An 18147-nucleotide genomic window follows, 5' to 3' on the forward strand; every position below is an offset into this window, starting at 1 on the left:
AAAATCTATGCTATGAAATTTAAACTTGTTTAATTTTGATCCATTTTTTAAGAAAAAGACTCATGGGGTGCCTGGGTGGCTCAGTCGGTTAAGTGTCCGACTTTGGCTCTGGTCATGATCTCACGGGTTCATGGGTTCGAGCCCCGCATCAGGCTCTGTGCTGATAGCTCAGAGCCTGAAGCCTGCTTCAAATTCTGTGTCTCCCTCTCTCTGCCTCTCCCCAACTCATGCTCTCTGTCTCTCAAAAATAAATAAATGTTAAAAAAAAAAAAAACAAAAAGAAAAAGACTTGTTCGTTCATTTGACAAACTTAAGAGGCTAATGGTGGAGCATGGAGGTGGGGGGGGGCGGTTAAACATAACGGTTCTAGAGTAGGACTGCCTGGGTTCAAACCTGTACTTTTCATTTAATGCTCCTATAACTTTGAAAAAAGTTACTTAATGCATCTGGGTCTGTTTTCTCATCTGTATAAGTGAGATACAGATGCCTCAAAGAGCTGCTGTAGGTATTAAATGTGGCATTGCATGTAATGTGTGTGGAAGCGAAAGGAAGCAGAGGATGACACAGGAAAGTGAAAAAGGAACGAAACTTCTGGTGGCTCAGGCCCAGGCTGCACGGATGCTGAAAGCTGACCCTGGCTTTGGAGAATGGTGCAAGAGCTTAAAGACGTAAAAGGAGGAGCAAGATGTTCCAAGCAAAGGTGAGAGCGTGTGAAAAGGCATCGAAGTTCAAGAACACTGAAAATAATTCACTGGGATGTATGGTGAGAAGCTGGAGAAATAAACTCCCCGAAGAAGAGCCTTCAGAGGAGGCTGGGAAGGGCTGCTCAGACTGTCAGCTGGAAAACCCGGAGTGACTATTCTTTCCCAGCTTAGTGGTCACAGTTCACAGCAATATAGGGTGAAGGGAGGCAGGGCTGGGAGGCTTGAGCACACACGAGGAAAGGTGCCAGGTGAAGAGAAGGACAGCTAGAAGAGAAAAAGGGAAGTGGAGGACCCAGGCAAGATAAGGTATTTCTGAGAACCAGAGGTCCTTAAAAAGTCAGGAAGAAATAGAATACAAGGCACAGAGAGCAGTCATAAATTTGGACGCAGGAGGCACAGCTAGATTTGAGAAAGAAGAAAAGGTTAAGGCAGGGAGGAAGTTGAAGCACTTCCTTTCATGAACCAAGTGGCTGGCTTGTTTGCAGTGAGGATAAGATGGTGGATTAGGAAGTGAGAGTGAATGCCATGTCTGATAAAGGCTTAGTATCCAAAATTATATATAAAGAACTTACAAAACTCAACACCTCAAAACCAAATAATTCACTTAAAAATGCACAGAACACATGAATAGACATTTTTTTTTTCCAAAGAAGATATACGGATGGCCAACAGACACATGAAAAGATGCTCAACATCAATCATCATCAAGGAACTACAAATCCAAACTACAATGAGATATCAACTCACACCTGTCAGAATGGCTAAAATTAAGAAACAACGGGTGTTGGTGAGGATGCAGAGAAAGGGAAGCCCTCTTACACTGCTGGTGGGAATGCAAACTGGTGGAGCCACTCTGGAGAACAGTATGGAGGTTCCTCAAAAAGTTAAAAATAGAACTACCCTACAGTCCAGTAATTATACTACTGGGTGTTTACCCAAAGAATACAAAAAATACTAATTCGAAGGGATAAATGCACCCTGATGTTTATAACAGTATTATCTACTATAGCCAATTATGGAAAGAGCCCAAATGTCCATCGACCGATGAATGGATAAAGAAGATGTGGTGTGTGTGTGTGTGTGTGTGTGTGTGTGTGTGTGTGTGTGTGTGGTGTGTGTGTGTGGTGTGTGTGGTGGTGTGTGTGTGTACCACACCACACCACACACACACACATATATATAACGGAATTTATACTGGAATATATATAATGGAATATTACTCAGCCATCTAAAGGAATAAAATCTTGCCATTTGCAACAATGTGGATGGAACTAAGAGTATTATTCTAAGCAGAATAAGTCAATCGGAGAAATACAAATACCATTGTTATCTCACTCATGTGTAGAATTTAAGAAACAGGGGGCGCCTGGGTGGCGCAGTCGGTTAAGCGTCCGACTTCAGCCAGGTCACGATCTCGCGGTCCGTGAGTTCGAGCCCCGCGTCGGGCTCTGGGCTGATGGCTCAGAGCCTGGAGCCTGTTTCCGATTCTGTGTCTCCCTCTCTCTCTGCCCCTCCCCCGTTCATGCTCTGTCTCTCTCTGTCCCAAAAATAAATAAATGTTGAAAAAAAATTAAAAAAAAAAAAGAAACAAAACAAATGATCATGGGGGGAAAAAAGAAAGAGAAAAACCAAGAAACAGACTCTTAACTATAGAGAACAAAACCAGAGGAGACCTGGATGGAGGATGGGTTAAATAGGTGATGGGGATTAAGGAGGGCACTTGTATGTAAGTGATGAATCACTAAATTGTACATCTGAAACTAATAAAACACTGTATGTTAACTGGAATTTAAATAAAAATTTATATTTAAAAAAAGGAAGTGAGAGTGGTAAAGATTTAGAATATCTGTTACTAGGAGAAAGGGATGGGCTGAGTAGGACTTAGAGAAGCATTTCATCAGCCTGGAGAACCCAGCTAGAATAAGAGACCATGACATTGCAGGAGCATCTGACTATTTTATTTAAATTAAAGTCTTGCAATGGTGCTACCCCAGTAAACCTACAAATCAAAGAATAGTAATTCTAGATGTGACTATTAATTTAACACATCAGCAGAAGGAAATAGAAAGATAATTAAGAAGGTAGTATTCTGAAATTAGGTTCTGATTCTAACAAGGCACTGCAGGATTGGCAAGATATGATATGAATTGTGTGCAAACGTATCATATGAAAACATTTTATTGGGAAAATAAAAGGCGTTGGAGAAATCGCTCTGAAATGGAACCGAATGACAATACTGATGTATCTAGTGAACTGCTGTTTGACTATGAACTCCTTTGAGACTATTTTTAGCTTCAATGTCCATATCTTTAAAATGAGATCTATCTTGCTCTATTTGTTATACTTCATGAGGTTATGATATCAAGTGAGATACACATAAAAGCTATTTTTAAAAGCATATATATCTTTACCATATTCAATATTAGCATTGTTATTAAACAATTGTTCAAAATATAGTTTGAGGTTAAAAATAGAATATACATAGAATATCTCTGGAAAGATATAGAAAAGTCTGTTAACTGTTGGGAGAGGAAATGAGGAACTGTGATGGACATGAGACTTTCTTTTTCACGTTCTGCAACTTGTAATGTTTGAATTTTGTACTATGTGCATACTTTAGCCATTCTAATTAATTAAACATAATAACTTTATTAGGCAAATAAGAGTTACCTTTCTGAAAACCATCATTCATATCTTTGACAAAGAGTAACTGAATACAGACTGTATGTCAGCTGCTTGGCTTTAAGCTGTGGGTCCAAAAAAAGAAAGGTCCTAGTCAAGAGAGAGTCCTAGTCAACATGCTTGCTTCTCTGAAGGAGGGAGGTGGTTTTGAAATGGGATGGGCTCTTCAGGGGAGTCTGTATTAATAGTATAGGAGAAGGAAAATGAATTCTGATAACTGACATCCCAGACCTGTGTTACCAGGGAAAAGATGTTTCAGGGTGTGGAGAGGATCCCATAATTAAGGAGAGTTTCTTAGGAAATAGCTTATCAGAGGAAGCTATGCTGTGTAATAGAGCTTCTGGACATAGTTGGGTTAAGCCTGAATAGATGGTCTCTAGGATTGAATGCTGGGTGCAATAGAGGATTATTCAAAGACAAAGACAATGGGAGAATAATTTCATGTGCCCCTTTTTATTTAGAAGTTAATACTGTAAGGAAAAGAGAGCCTACCTCTGCCACCAATCACCTTGAACAAGTCATACTTTATTCTGCTTAAATATCCCCATCTACAAAGCAAGTATATTAATGACTGTGCCTCAAAAGATTATTGTTGATCCAAGAAACATGCTCCTCCATTAAAGTGCCCCTGGGTAAGAATTCTGAGGGTTCAGTGTCCAATCTGTTTATTCGGGAAAGAAGGACTTCCTTAGGTGAAAAATGGCAAAGAAAATTAAAGACAAGGTTTCCCTTTATTTACTTTCCCACAAGAAGAAAATACCTTTAACATGAAAGGGAGACCCCTGAGAAAACAGAGCAGACCTCTGAACAAGTTTGCTGAAAAAGGGATGCAGGATTAGCTCTATGGAAAATTCAAGGTGGGGGATGTTTCCTTCTCCCTCTCAATATTCTCTAATCAAATTCAGTATAGCACAATTGCTGAGTGCCTGCTATAGGTAAGGTGCTCTTTTAGGGACCCTATGACATCTCTGTTCACTAGGAATTACTGTAAATTTTCTCTTCTTGTTCAGACAGGACTTTGGCAAGGAACATGAAACTCAAAATGCCTTCACTTATTATAAACTTGATGCATTATTATAGGTAAGTCACAAGTTTCCAAAGTATTAACTGGGCACAGAATCTGCAGTCGCTATCATCTTCCCAAGATCATTTTGAGAAAAATTTAGAAGTGCATTATATGTTATATAGCAGATATCTTTTCTAAATTTTGTGCAAAACAAATATGATTTTAAATCTATGTAAGGAGTTTACTATAACGTATTTATAGAGTGGGCTCTTATGAAATGAGGAATCTTTGCAGCTCATGAAAACCATCATTCCCAAATTCAACTGTAAATGTCTCCTTTTGTATATGGAGAAGTTTCTGAGGTGAATTACTTGTATTTATCTATTTGTAGCTATTTGGCCAGTTGAGAAAACTAAAATGTTAGCACAGTGTGTGTGTGTGTGTGTGTGTGTGTGTGTGTGTGTGTGTGTACATCTATCGATGTATCTATCTATATCTATCTAGAGTATGTATTTGTGTGTACGTGTACAATTTTTTTACCTGTAGACATACTGAGAATTAGCCTCATCCTAAGGAACAAAATAAGTAATAAGGTATATAATTAGAGGAGGGATAAACAGACATAAATAAAGAATAGGAAATTCATTCAAAATTGCCAAGAAAATCATAATGGCTACCATTTACTGAACCCCAACTATGTGACAAACATTAAGCAGCTTTACATACGTCATGTCTAATCCCACAGCTGTCCTGTGGGGTGAACAGTATTATCCTTCCTTCATAGATCAAAACAGAAGCCCAGAGTGCTTCAGGAACAACATGCACAAGGAGATGGACTTCAAACTGCTAACTGTGTCAGCAGTTCTGTCTGAGAAGTCCACCCTCTCCCTGGTGCGTCTCCTGGTTGGCTGATTTGTACAGATCATGGGGGACAACTCAGCATTGCTCTTTTTTCTTTGAGAATTGAGAAGCAGGTGGCAGATCCTGACCAAGGTGTCAGGATCTCCACTTTCTGGAAGTACTGTGTTTCTCAGTGACGTACTGTTGGTTAAAACCACGCATAATGACAGAAATTTGGATCTTAAGGTCCTTTCAGAGTCACTTAGCTCTATTATTTTTGTACGCTTTTTTCCGGATTATAGTTCGCATGTGTAAAAAAATTTTTAAGGAATGAGATGCATAAAGAAAATGGAAAATGACACTGCAGAGAAGCAATGACTGTTAACATTTTGAAATACTTCCTTTCTTTTTCCTTGCTTAGTTCTCGTGGATATAACAGAATTCTGAAATAAGATTTTTCTCTCACTTATCATTAAAACATTTCTATAAATTCTCCCCAAAAATCACTTTATAAACACTGCTTTTAACAGCGGCACCTCATTCCACTGAAACAATGTTACAGTTTACTTAATGATGCCCTGTTGTCAGATATTTAAGGTGTTTCCAATTGCTACAATAAATAGTATTGCAGTTTTTCACAAAGTATAAGGCTCTTGACACATACTGCAAAATTGCTTTTCAAAAAGCTACCCCCCTGACTTATAGATAAGAAAATGGAGGGGTGATATATTGCCATGGTTACACAGTTAATAAATATTTGCTGCGGGTTTTGAATCAATCGTCTCTCCATAATCTTTCTATGTTTACAGCTGTTTACTCTGACTTGGACAGGTGTGGTTGGTGAGATTGTCAACCATGTCCTTCCTAATCTTGGAGGAGACACAAATGCAGCATGGTAATGGGACAATCCCAGTCTGGAAAGCCTGATAGACCTGATCCCTCATTTAACTAGCTCTGTGGGATTGAAGAAATTATGGAAACTTTCTGAGTCTACATTTCCCCACCTCTCAAGGTGGGGAAAATAAAGCTGACCTTATAGGGTTTTTATAAAGAATAAAGAATGTCAGATATATAAAAATCTAAGCACACAGTAGGCTCAATAAATAGAACTTACTTTTTTGGAGAATAGACATGGCATTTACTATCATGTTAATCATTTAGGCCATCAAAGTCAATTTCCTCTGGGGTATTTTTTTGTTCATTACTATACATTCTGGCTGGTATCTGCAGTTTGAACAAGCAAACTCCCTTCCAAAAGGTGTGATTAATTTTGCCTTTGAATTGTAACGTCTGGAAAACAAAGCTTCTTTGTAATAAAGTTGGCTGTGTAAAACAAAAGAACTTACACAAAAACCTTCATTAAATCATGGAAAGTAACAATGAAGTATGTCAGTGTTCAAAGTTTTCTCTGCATTCATTGCCACCCCCCACCACTCCTGGTGTGCAGTTCAAATACCAGGTACAATGGGGAAACTACAGGCAAAACCGAGGGATTATAAAGTTCACCTCCTCTAAACCTCTATTCCCAACCTTCTTCTTTTTCCTCCTGATGGGACAGATTTTCTCCTTTCAAACACATGTTGCCCTCTTCATTGCTAAACACGAACTTCGGGTGGAAAATGGAAACTTTGGAAATGATAGGAACGCTTGGTATCTTGACTTTGTGTGTGTGTGTGTGTGTATGTATGTATAGTGCAAACTTCTGTGAACACATCAAATTGTATACTTTAAATATACATAGTCTATTGTATGCAAAATCGACCTCAAGAAAGTAGTGAAAAGAAAAGCATATATACCAAACTAAGAAAATGAAGCATGAAACGAAGAGCCAATTGAGCTGTGAGGCATATAGGAATTTAGTGGAAGCCCCCACTATCCTGAGTTGAGCCCCTTACACCTACAGAAGCTTATCACAAAGTGAGACAAGGTTCCCAAGTAAAACCTATCTTAAAAGGCCTGTTTGCCCCAGGTTCTTCCCCAACCCGGCACATTGGCATCTAAAATTCCTACTGGTATTGTCACTCCTTCCCCACCTCTGGAGACAGGGCCTTTTCAGCTGAGTGTGTGTGCACATCATGCTACATCATTGGTTAATGCCTTGCTTTATTTCCACTAGTGACTCCTAACCTTTCCCCCCAGGAGCCCTAAATTGCATACCAGGGAGATTCTGTGACTCTAAGCTTCAAAAGTAGCTTTACTATTTTTCAGGTGATAAGTTTGCATGTTGGCATAATTAGCAGAACTCCCAAACTGCTATTAAACCTTGGGCATCACTTACTCCTTGCCCAGTCCTTCTATCCCTAATGCCCTACCCTGTCTTCTCACCCACTCATATGGAAGCAAAGATGGATCATCATGACTCTCTCTGATTGATGCCTTTGACCCTGGCATCGTGTTGCTTGTGATCACAGGGCTGAATTTTCCTTCCAGTTCATGCCTATTCCCTCCCCATCCATATCCTTTACCCTACCTTTTTTTTTTTTTTTCTAATAAGTCACTCAAATGGTTCTTTATGATCTTCTGTGTAAATCCTTAGAAGTGCTACTTTCCATGCTGACCTGGAGTTGCAGACCAGTCAGCTGGGTAGCATTGCAGAGTGAGTTGTTGAGTGATTTACCTCTGTGGGCCAACACATTGGGCCAAGTTTGGTGTGTAGGGATAACATATGGGACTGGTAAATGTAGAACGTACGGAGGACATGGGGATGAAATCAGGAACAAGATGGCGCCAGGTCCTGGTGGGGGTGCTGATAGGCTAGAGTGCAGAGTTCTGGAGGTTGTGTGGAGACCTTACCTACATCCCAGGGCTGCAGGGCTTCCTCCCTGTCCTCTGTCTCAGTGGTTCAGAAACATGGCATGAGGCTCTAGACACCCCTCTTCCAGGCACACTATCCTCCCAGGAGCCTGGACTCCCCACATGTCTTATTTCTACTCAGAGGAAGCAATTCAGATTTAAGTTAAGCTTTTAACTTAATGATGAGCCAGCCCGTGCACCTTGAAGAGGACAGCGTAGAGCCTTGCCTTTGTTCTAGGATCTATAGGCTGGTGCATTCGCACACAAGGCCCATTTGTGAAGATGTCTCTGAAATGTATTCACTGAAAATAACTATAGAGGTTTAACACTACTGCTCTTCAGTTAATGATATAAAATTCACGGTCCTTCATTTTTACATCCTGTACAAATGATAGTGTCATCTCCAACTACAAGCCTCTCTGCTTGACTGCTGAGTATGATTGGTGTCCCTTTAAGTTGAATTAGAGCATGTGATCTTCAGGGGTATGACAAGGTGAAACTCTGCATGCTATTTCCAAGGTTTCATTATGGTATGCTCTTAAAAAGCAGAATTTCAGAGTTAACACCAAAACATCTTTCAGTGACTGATCTTTTGGGGTTGTGGCCACAGGAGAGGGCAGACAGGAACTGGTGGACAGCTCATAAACTCCTGTTTTCAGCCTGAGGTTTACCAGGCTCCACAATCAGCACATTTCCAAACAAAGGACAGACAGATTCCTGTAAGATAATGAGGCAGGTATAATGGAAATGCAGTGGTACTCAAATATTGTACCCAATAGAACACCTTTTGCAAATAGACCCAGGGGGATGCTTGGCCAGGGAATAGATGTATTTTCTTGGCAAGAAGTTCTCAGAACTACCAAAAATGGCTGACTCAGTGGCTTAGAGTGGGAAAAACTGAGATGTTACGATCTCTTATTTCAAAGACTAGAGTAACAGAAACTTAGGACTTGGTGGCTTCTGACAAGAATGGTGACATCCTTGCAGGACTCACTGTGTGCACATGTCCATTCCATAAGGGGTGTTCCTGCACTGCAGAAAGCTTACAGGAGTTGAAAATATTGGACAGTTTGAGTGCCCTCACACTGAGTCAGTATCTTTACTCTCATTTGGGGAGTTGTTGTCAAATAATGGGATACCATCTGGTATTTGAGTCCTAATGGGAGTGTGTAATTGAAGAGGACTGGGGACTAAGGAACATGACAGAAGGGACATGAAAGAAGGAAAACATCAAGAGCCTTAACAGGAGGAATTGGGTCCTAGGCTGATGAATTCTGAGGTCTCTGGCAGCCAGGATCACTTGGATTGATGGACACACTTCTGAAGCCAAATTCAAAGATGGGGCGCCTGGGTGGCTCAGTCGGTTGAGCGGCCGACTTCGGCTCAGGTCATGATCTCTCGGTCAGTGAGTTCGAGCCCCATGTCGGGCTCTGTGCTGACGGCTCAGAGCCTGGAGCCCACTTCTGTTTCTGTGTCTCCCTCTCTCTCTGCCCCTCCCCCGTTCGCACTCTGTCTCTCTCTGCCTTTCAAAAATGAATAAATGTTAAAAAAAAAATTTAAACAAAGAGAGTGTGCCTGTTTATCCTTTGTGATCTGCTGAACTGCATGAGACACAAATATTCAGAGAATTATTTTCTCTGTGGCAAGAGAGAATTCCTTGCTGCAGGAACACTGTGAGCTGCGAAAACTCAGAAGTCTGGAAGAGTCAGGTTTAGAGAGTCTGCCTACAGCCACAAATTTACCTGGCGGGTAACGAGAATTGCACATGGGGAAACTGCTGAGCTTTTGCACGGGAGGAGTGTTGCATCTCACTGAAATAAAGACTTGTAGTGCGCGTGGCATCACTTTGCACAACCATGTTGCTGATCCCTGTCCAGCTGTAGCTGCACCAGGCAAGCAGCCTTCCTGGTGTCCTACCCCATTACAGGAAGGCATTCAGGGGGATGCCCCAACACAAGGTTATGGATATATAGGATGAACACGGGGGCTGGATGAGAAGTAGGAGCTGATTTCTGTATACATAATGAGGGAGAGAAAATCATATTCACCAGCATTCCTCTTAGAGAGAGCTCTGAATATATTTGGGTGAAGAAATACTTTAATAAACCATTTGGGGCAGAGGGTGAGACCCAAGAGTATCATCAAGCTAGAGAAGTTATTAGTAAACTGCTCTGCATGTGATAAGGAGAGGCAATTGTCATAATCATAAGAGGGAAGAGGAAAGAAAAGAAAGTGAGGGAAACTGGTGGTGGTGTTGAGAAGAGGGGTGTGAGAAGAATGCCTCTCCATGGCTCTGGCTCCAGTCCCAACTCTTTTTTTTTTTTTTTAAGTTTATTTCTTTTGAGAGAGACAGAGCACGCATGAGTGCACAAACAGGGGAAGGGCAGAGAGACAGAGAGTGAGAGAGAGAGAGAGAGAGAGAGAGAGAGAATCCCAAGCAGGCTCTGCACTGTCAGCACAGAGCCCAATGGGGGGTTCAAACTCCAGAACCTCGAGATCATGACCTGAGCCAAGTCAGACACTTAACTGACTGAGCCACGAAGGCGCCCCACCGGCCCCAACTCTTAAATAAAGTGAGGAAGCTCATTATGGGGTTTTGTGAAGATCCCCGAAGGAGCTGAATTAACAGTCTGGTTAAGGGGAGTGAAATAGAGGCAGCACCCATGAATGTGATCATCAGTGGGGAGGAGCCCACAAGCACATTAGCCATGGACAATCCCAGGATCACAGCACAACCTTTGGATCTTAACGGGTGGCAGAACTGGTTTTGAATCAAGTTTTTCTTATTCACCCAAAGGCAGGGGTAGTGGAGGTGTGGGCACCTGAAATCCAGGTTATTTATGTATAACTATAAAGCAACTGGAATCCCTGAAGATGGCAGTTATCAGTATATTTTGATGAGACATGCTATCTAAAATTAAAGGAAGTTATTATAGAATCTAATGAATTTGGAGATAGGGCCTCTATGGAGAAATTAAGGTAAAATGAGGTCATATGGGCAGACCCTAATCCATGTAAATTACTTGGGAGATAGGGCTTTCAAAACAGTAATTTAGTTAATCTAAGGCAATTAGAGTGTCTCCTTGATTCTGTATCACCCATGTCCTTATAAGAGAGATACCAGGGTCAGAGGAAAAGACCATGTGAAGAGGCAGCAAGAAGGTGCCTGTCTGCAAGACTAGGAGAGAGTCCTCACAGGAAACCAATGCTGCTGGCTGGCATCTTGATCTTGAACTTCCAGCCTCCAGAACTGTGAGAAAATAAATGTCTGTTGTTGATGGCAAAAAAAAAAAAAGGGAAATATTCCATTTTTGCTTATGCTGCTGATGCATGTATGTGCTATTAGAATGCAAAGAAACTATTGAAACTCACAGAGAAATAATTAAGTTTTTACTCTTGGGGGTAAGGGTTGAATGTTCATGGTTGATTGGGTTAACAGTGACATAGGATACTCTAATTTCAGGGTAATCATCTAAGTTGAAGCTTTCCTCTTCAAATGGAGAAATGATTGCCCTCCTCCCCACAATTACCCTTTAAGAGTAGCCTGCCTTCTTGGGGCTCTGTGGTCTTACTGTTATGTTCAATTTTTTTTTTTTTTTTGGCTTTTCCTGGACTTCTGAAACCAAATTATCATCTGATATTATAAAAGACCTTTAAAAATAGTTCTTGCTTTGGACTGCTTTTCCTCAAGTCACATTCTTCACCTCATATGTGATTAAACTTCTCTGGAAGGAATCAACTTCATAATGATATGTGTCAACTCTGAATAAATGAGGAAATGCTTCTTATTCATGTTTAGCACCTTTTATTCACAGATATAACATCTCCATTCATGTTTTCTTTTGAGTCTCTGGGTTGAAGGTATAGCTTTATATATTTTTTCTTATGGTTAAGATGATAACTGCCATACATCATTTTTAAAAAGGCAATGATAACAATACATTTTATGCTTACTCTGCAACAATTTTATACACCTAAGTCAATTTTGCCTTAAGGAAGTTTACATAATATATTTCATATTTTTGTAAATAAATGTAAATACTACATTTTATTTTTTTGATATCCTAATAAACGTAAATATCCTAATAAATTGCAAGCCATCTTCCAAGGCAGAGATTCTGAAGATTTTTAGGATGACTTTAATGTTTCTAGTCCTCTTTCCTTGCATTCTCTCTCTCTCATACACACACAACTTTTTATTTTTATTTTTTTTATTTTTTCTTAAATGTTTTTATTTATTTTTGAGACAGAGAGAGACAGAGTATGAGCAGGGGAGGGGCAGAGAGAGAGTGCAAGACACAGAATCTGAAGCAGGCTCCAGGCTCTGAGCTGGCAGAGCCCAATGCGGGGCTCGAACTCATGGACTGTGAGATCATGACCTGAGCTGAAGTCGGACACCCAACAGACTGAGCCACCCAGGCGCCCCCACACACAACTTTTTATACTAAAATTTGTTTTACAAAATTCTGTGCCAAACCTATTGATTCAGATAGTCAGACCATGGCAACCATTCTGGAGGAATTAAGAGTCTACTACTTCAGTGTTCCCTCCAGAAATTATTATTCTGGGTTACTGAGTTTTTTGATAAATTGAAGGCAAGTCAGTAACTTTTTTTCAGCTTTCTAAAAGTAATTTGATTTTTCATCTTAGAAAATAGAGGTTAATGAATATTTAATATTGACATAATGATTATGAATACTAGAGTTCAGAGTCATTCTGTAAAGGACATCATACAGGGCTTCTGTATAAACGTGGGTTAAAAAAAGTAGGCAAATGTACACTGATTTGACATCACACTTGGAAGGTGGCAGGGATTTGAATTGATAAATACATTTGTATTATGATATGTATGTATTTTAACATGGAGTTCAGGAATTTTCAGCTAGTCTGAATAATTAAGGTCAAATTAAGCAGGCATTTAACTGCAAAAGTAAACTAATGTGCTTTTAAGGGCATAGTTTAATTTGGCACTTTAACAACAACTGAAAAATGTATGCCAAATTAAAATTTACAGTATATCTTTACATAGACTATTTTATGCAGTTTTTATTAGATGAATATAATAGGCTACTGTCTCATGCTTACAGACTAGAAAATGTTTCAAATGCTTAGTCCTAATACTACATAGCTAGTAAGTAAAGGAAACAATCTAATCACAAGTAATGTATTCCAAGAAAGTTACTTTTCTACTTTGTGCTCTAAGTGATTCTTATGCTTGTGCATAGGTTTCCCACTTATGGCTCTTGAATCAAAGTAGGAATAAGTAATTTACACTTAATTTACAAGGGGGGTTTGAATTAATTTTACTCTGGGCAAGAAACAAATTCTGAAAGAAATTAATCTCCCTGTTTTATTATGAGCTGCAATGGCTTTTTGAGCCCATAAGGACACTTCAGTTATTATTATACTGACTTGTTTTTCAGAACTTTTCCATTCACCCGATCAATGTATATTAACTGGAACACGTGTGGCTGATGCTGAGTAAAACAGAGATCCAAGGGAGTTAAGCAACTTATGAAGCAACAATGAACTAGAAGAGATAGAACTGAAGCAATACAGATATAGATATAGACATAGAAATAGAAATAGATATAGATAGATATAAAGATAGGTGATATATGGATATATATATATATATATATATATATATATATATCTGGAAATTATAAAGTGGTTCGTCAGGGCACTTGAGGCAAGAAGCACACCTAGTTCAATTATATATGAATTACTGGTGAATTTTGGCAGACCGTGCAACATCTTATCTGAACCTCAGTCTCCAGTCTATAAAATGAGAAAATAAAATCTCTAAAACAGACAATGTGACAATTAAATGAGATGCTGTGAGTTGATGTGCACTATTACTGTTAAGGTCCTTGTAATTATTTTGAAGGAAAAGAGAAAGCAAACTTGACCCTGTGCTTTTGGAACAAAGTTTCAATAAGCTTCTTTTAAAAATCATATATTACACAAAATATATTCAACTTCAATTATTCAGCATGTAAACTGAATGAGTTCCAAGTGCCCCATGTTGTATGGACATTTAACAATTGTTTCAAAGTTAAAATTTGGTACTTATTCTACAGGTGAGAAAGATTTGCAACTGGGAGGACTCATTGTTCTTTGGATGGCTGCTGTTTCTTTAAATTGGGTGAAAAAACTGTACAGTTGCTGAGTCAGATGATCTAGCAGCCTCGGAGATTCAGAGCAAGAAAATGGTGGCACTCATAAAAAAAGAAAAGAAAAGAAAGCAAAACATAAGCTTCCTTAATACATCTGCAAAGTAGGTATAACATTAGACAAATTGTACTTTAAAGGCAGAAAAATTGTAATTTGGAAGGCATAATATTTTAGTTTTTCTTATAATGGCTAATTTTTTTTTAGCTTATATTATATATATATGTGTGTGTGTGTATATATATATGTATATATATTGTGTGTCAGTGTGCTTTTAGAGAGATACAAAGTCCCATCGTTTTGTCCATAAATGCTTTATTCTCTTATGGCTACATTTTATTGCAATTTTGCCTTTATTAATAAATATAATTTAAACCTGTAAAACACTTCTTTGTTTTGTTTTTCCTCTCTTACGTAATTTTAGATGGTCATGTTTACCAGGCTCGTTTCTGGTTTGGATAATAAAATGAAATGAAAGAAACCTCTTATCGATCTGTCTATCTATCTATCTATCTATCTATCTATCTATCTAGAACCATTCATCCTATGTAAGCAGGAGTTAAGTTTGTATAGTGTTTCAAAAAGATATCACAAATGTTTTCTGTGGAAAATTTCTGTTTGGTGCTACGAGCTTTAACACACAAGTATATCATGTTATATCCTTCCCCCCCAAATATGTTCTGATAGTAAAAATCTGGGATCTAAGAGATCATCTTTTTCAATTTAGATGAAGGATCACATAATAATAAAGAGTTTTCCTTTGCTTAGTAAAATAGCTCCTCCACTGATTATTCAGACTCTCCTGGGGCCCAAAGCATGACTGATTCTAAAATCTAAATCTTACCTAAAAGCCTGGGCCTTGATTTAAAAATAAAAAAGCAAACATAAGATTAGTTAAAAAGCAACATTGGCCATATGTGCCAAATGATGTTGCAGAAATCCACCTGTAACAGAATCCCCTCCAAGTGCTTATTTAAAATGCAGATTCTTGGAATAAAATAAAATAAAATGCAGATTCTTGGCACCTGCAGCAAGTATGCTGAATTAGATTTTCGGTGAGGAAGCCCAGAAATGTGTATTTTTAAACAGCAGTCCAGGTAATGATGTTGCTGATAACCTTTGCCTCAGTTCTTCGACTTCTCATTACTCTCATGCTTAAATTAAGAAAGTAAAGGCATATTTGTTTATACCACTCTGATTGCACAATTTTATTAGTTTCAGTTTGTTTAAGAGATTACATATCTTTGCTCATATAGTTCTGAACCTCTACAAAACCTTTCTTCCTACTGGCTTTGAAACCATTTAAATAAATTTTTTTTTTTTTTTGAGGTGAAGGGAAAAAGTGAGATCTTGTTGAAGAAGAATTAAAAAGTCATTTGTGATAGAATTTTTATATTATCATGAACAAAGCCATTGTGTTACTTACAATATAAAAAATAAAAATCAACTTATTATTTTTCAAAGGACCTCTGAGGCACTGGAACTTTAAGTCTTGTAGTTGATGGTTTAGTTTTTTCCCTTCTATTACTTCTTTATGTAGGTCTGCCCAGTTGCAGCCATTATTCTAGGGCTCCTGAAATAAATAACTGCACTGATAGATAAGCAGAGATTGTCTTCAATTTTCCCTTCTTTAAAATATAAATGCTGACACTTAGCAAGTGCAACAATTGTCAATATACGTAGTTTTGCTGAATACACGCCGACATAGCATGGCTTAGGATATGGTAAACCAGTGCAGGTCCCAAGTTGGGCATTTTTTAGGATGGGGGAGAGCCTTACAAAGAGACCTTCCTTCCCCTACTGAACAAAGCCTTTATTTATTCCCAAGGTTATCTCCATTGGTTGGCTTACTGTCATAGAAATTGATCTTATTTTAACGCTTAGTGATTTTTTTTTCCATTCTAATAAATGAATGTTTTAACGCAGGGGAAGTGTTCAAACACAAGGAAAGCTGCAGTATGGGAAGAAAACAGTTGAGAGAACAATTTGAGGCAAATTCTTCATCACTGGAAAAACTTCTTATTCCATCCTCCATTCCGTCTTGTACCCCAGAAAGAGGAACAAAGAGAAGAAGGCCTTTCAACACTCGCTGGCGGCCAACTGGCGCGGAAGGGATTGGCTGCCGAGTTTTGGACACTTTCCTCGAATGAACCTGACCCATTCCGCTCCACCCCTCCAGAAAAAAGGCCTGGCCAGTTCCAAGCTGGGGAGATGACCAAGAGAAGTCCTCATCATTCCTTGCACCCCTCCTGAATCCGAGAGGCCCCCACTTCGTCCTCCACCTAGTTGGGCCCCAATCCCGCTCTAGGCGTCAGTCACTGTTAACGCAGATCACATCTTACCCGAGGAAACAGGCGGGGTGTGGGGCGAGGCCCGGGGCGGTTAACAACAGAAGGGGTGCATTTGCGGAGTGGGGTGATCAGTGGGCTATGCCTCTAAACTCTTGCTACGGGGTCCTACCCCAGCTGCTAGTTAAATCTCTGGGATCCGCAGCGTCTCTAGAAATTGAGAGGGTGGGGAGATGGGGTCGAGGAGGGTGGTCGCAGCTAGGAGGTGGGGGAGGCTAGGTCGGTGCAGCTTTGAGTCTCGCTTCCTACGGTAGACTCTCTCTGTGGTCCTGGGGAGGCCCTTTGCAACCCCAGCCAGGCTGTGATTGGCGGTGAGCCCCAGTTTGAAATCGTCCGGAGAGGACTAGGGAGAGGGATTCCTAGAAGGGGGCAAGTTATGTGACCAGAGGCCTAATACTCAAGCTCTTTGGAAATAGACATAGCTATGCGTTTATGGTCTATGTAAAAACGAACTAGGTTGTGAATAGGCACAGCGAGCATTGGTCGAAGTCACAACTCTCTCGTGCTTTCTCCAGACCTTACCAGAACCTTGTTATTTATGATCCTTGCACAACTCAGTTTCCTCACTGCCCAGCCCCACCCCCACCCCCCCCAACAATCTAAGGCTAAGCAAGCTCTCAGTTCATCCTTAATGCACGATCATTTCAGGGTTTGAAAATGACTATATATATATATATATATATATATATATATATATATATATATATACATATTTATTGGTGATGGTCATAACTTCTTGAAAAACTCAAAAGTATAACGAAGAAATTAAAGATCACCAATCCCAATCCCCTCATCTTGAGGAAAACACTATAAAAATTTTTGTACAAAAACAGAGTGTATGTGTGTGTCCAGAGAGAGGAAAGGAGGAAAAATGAGAATAAGAATTGTTTACTGTTTTGAATCTTGAAAAATCACCTAACTTTATAATGTAATCATTTCACATTCTACTAAATATTCTTCAAAGACATGATGATTGTCTAGTATTCCAGAGTGCAGAATATTCCAGACCATTATTCCAGAGCATAGTTTTGTACCACAATTTAACATCTTGTTGCTAGAATGTAAGGCAATTTTCAATTTCTTGCTACTATTTGTCTGTATTAACCTTTGTCAGAATATTTCTTTCATTGGATGATGCCCACACAGAGAATACAAATGTATGGATGTTTTTTTCTGATTAAAAAAAAATTTTTTTTAAGTCAGCTCTATGCCCAACATGGGGCTTGAACTTGCAAGTCACATGCTCTGTGGACTGAGCCAACCAGGTGCCCCCAAAAATGTATGGATATTTTAAAAGTTCTTCATACCTACAGTAAAAATATCCTTGCCAGTGAGGGGTTTAAGAAGTGCATTAATAGTATCATTATGTGACAATGAGAATTTAGAGAATTGTAGCTTTTTAAAAAAGTTAGTAAATAACTATAATTTTATATTTATAAAGTGAAAGAATATCCATTGTTTACATAATTTAAACTGTAGAAATAAAGCATCACAACTTTTTTTTTAATCAGGTTAGATTTTGCAGCAGACAGAAGGATTCTCTGGCCCAAGGAGTTTTAGTGTGGAGGGGATGAGTGAGATTGTTATGCTTCTCAAAAAG

General features: G+C 39.2%; 1 protein-coding gene and 1 long non-coding RNA gene across 2 annotated transcripts in view; one reads left to right on the forward strand and one right to left on the reverse strand.

Annotated features, from left to right (window-relative positions):
* LOC123593681 (cyclin-dependent kinase inhibitor 2A-like) overlaps positions 1 to 18147 on the reverse strand; it is a 32002-nt gene that overhangs the window by 10615 nt on the left and 3240 nt on the right. The gene's annotated exons all lie outside the window — the stretch shown is intronic.
* On the forward strand, positions 357 to 16762 carry LOC123593684. Its single transcript, XR_006710445.1, has 4 exons — positions 357 to 700; positions 4397 to 4466; positions 14109 to 14305; positions 16126 to 16762. It is a non-coding gene; the product is annotated as an uncharacterized LOC123593684 (long non-coding RNA).

The sequence above is a fragment of the Leopardus geoffroyi genome, chromosome D4 (genome assembly GCF_018350155.1).
Source record: "Leopardus geoffroyi isolate Oge1 chromosome D4, O.geoffroyi_Oge1_pat1.0, whole genome shotgun sequence".
Classification (NCBI taxonomy): Eukaryota; Metazoa; Chordata; class Mammalia; order Carnivora; family Felidae; genus Leopardus; species Leopardus geoffroyi.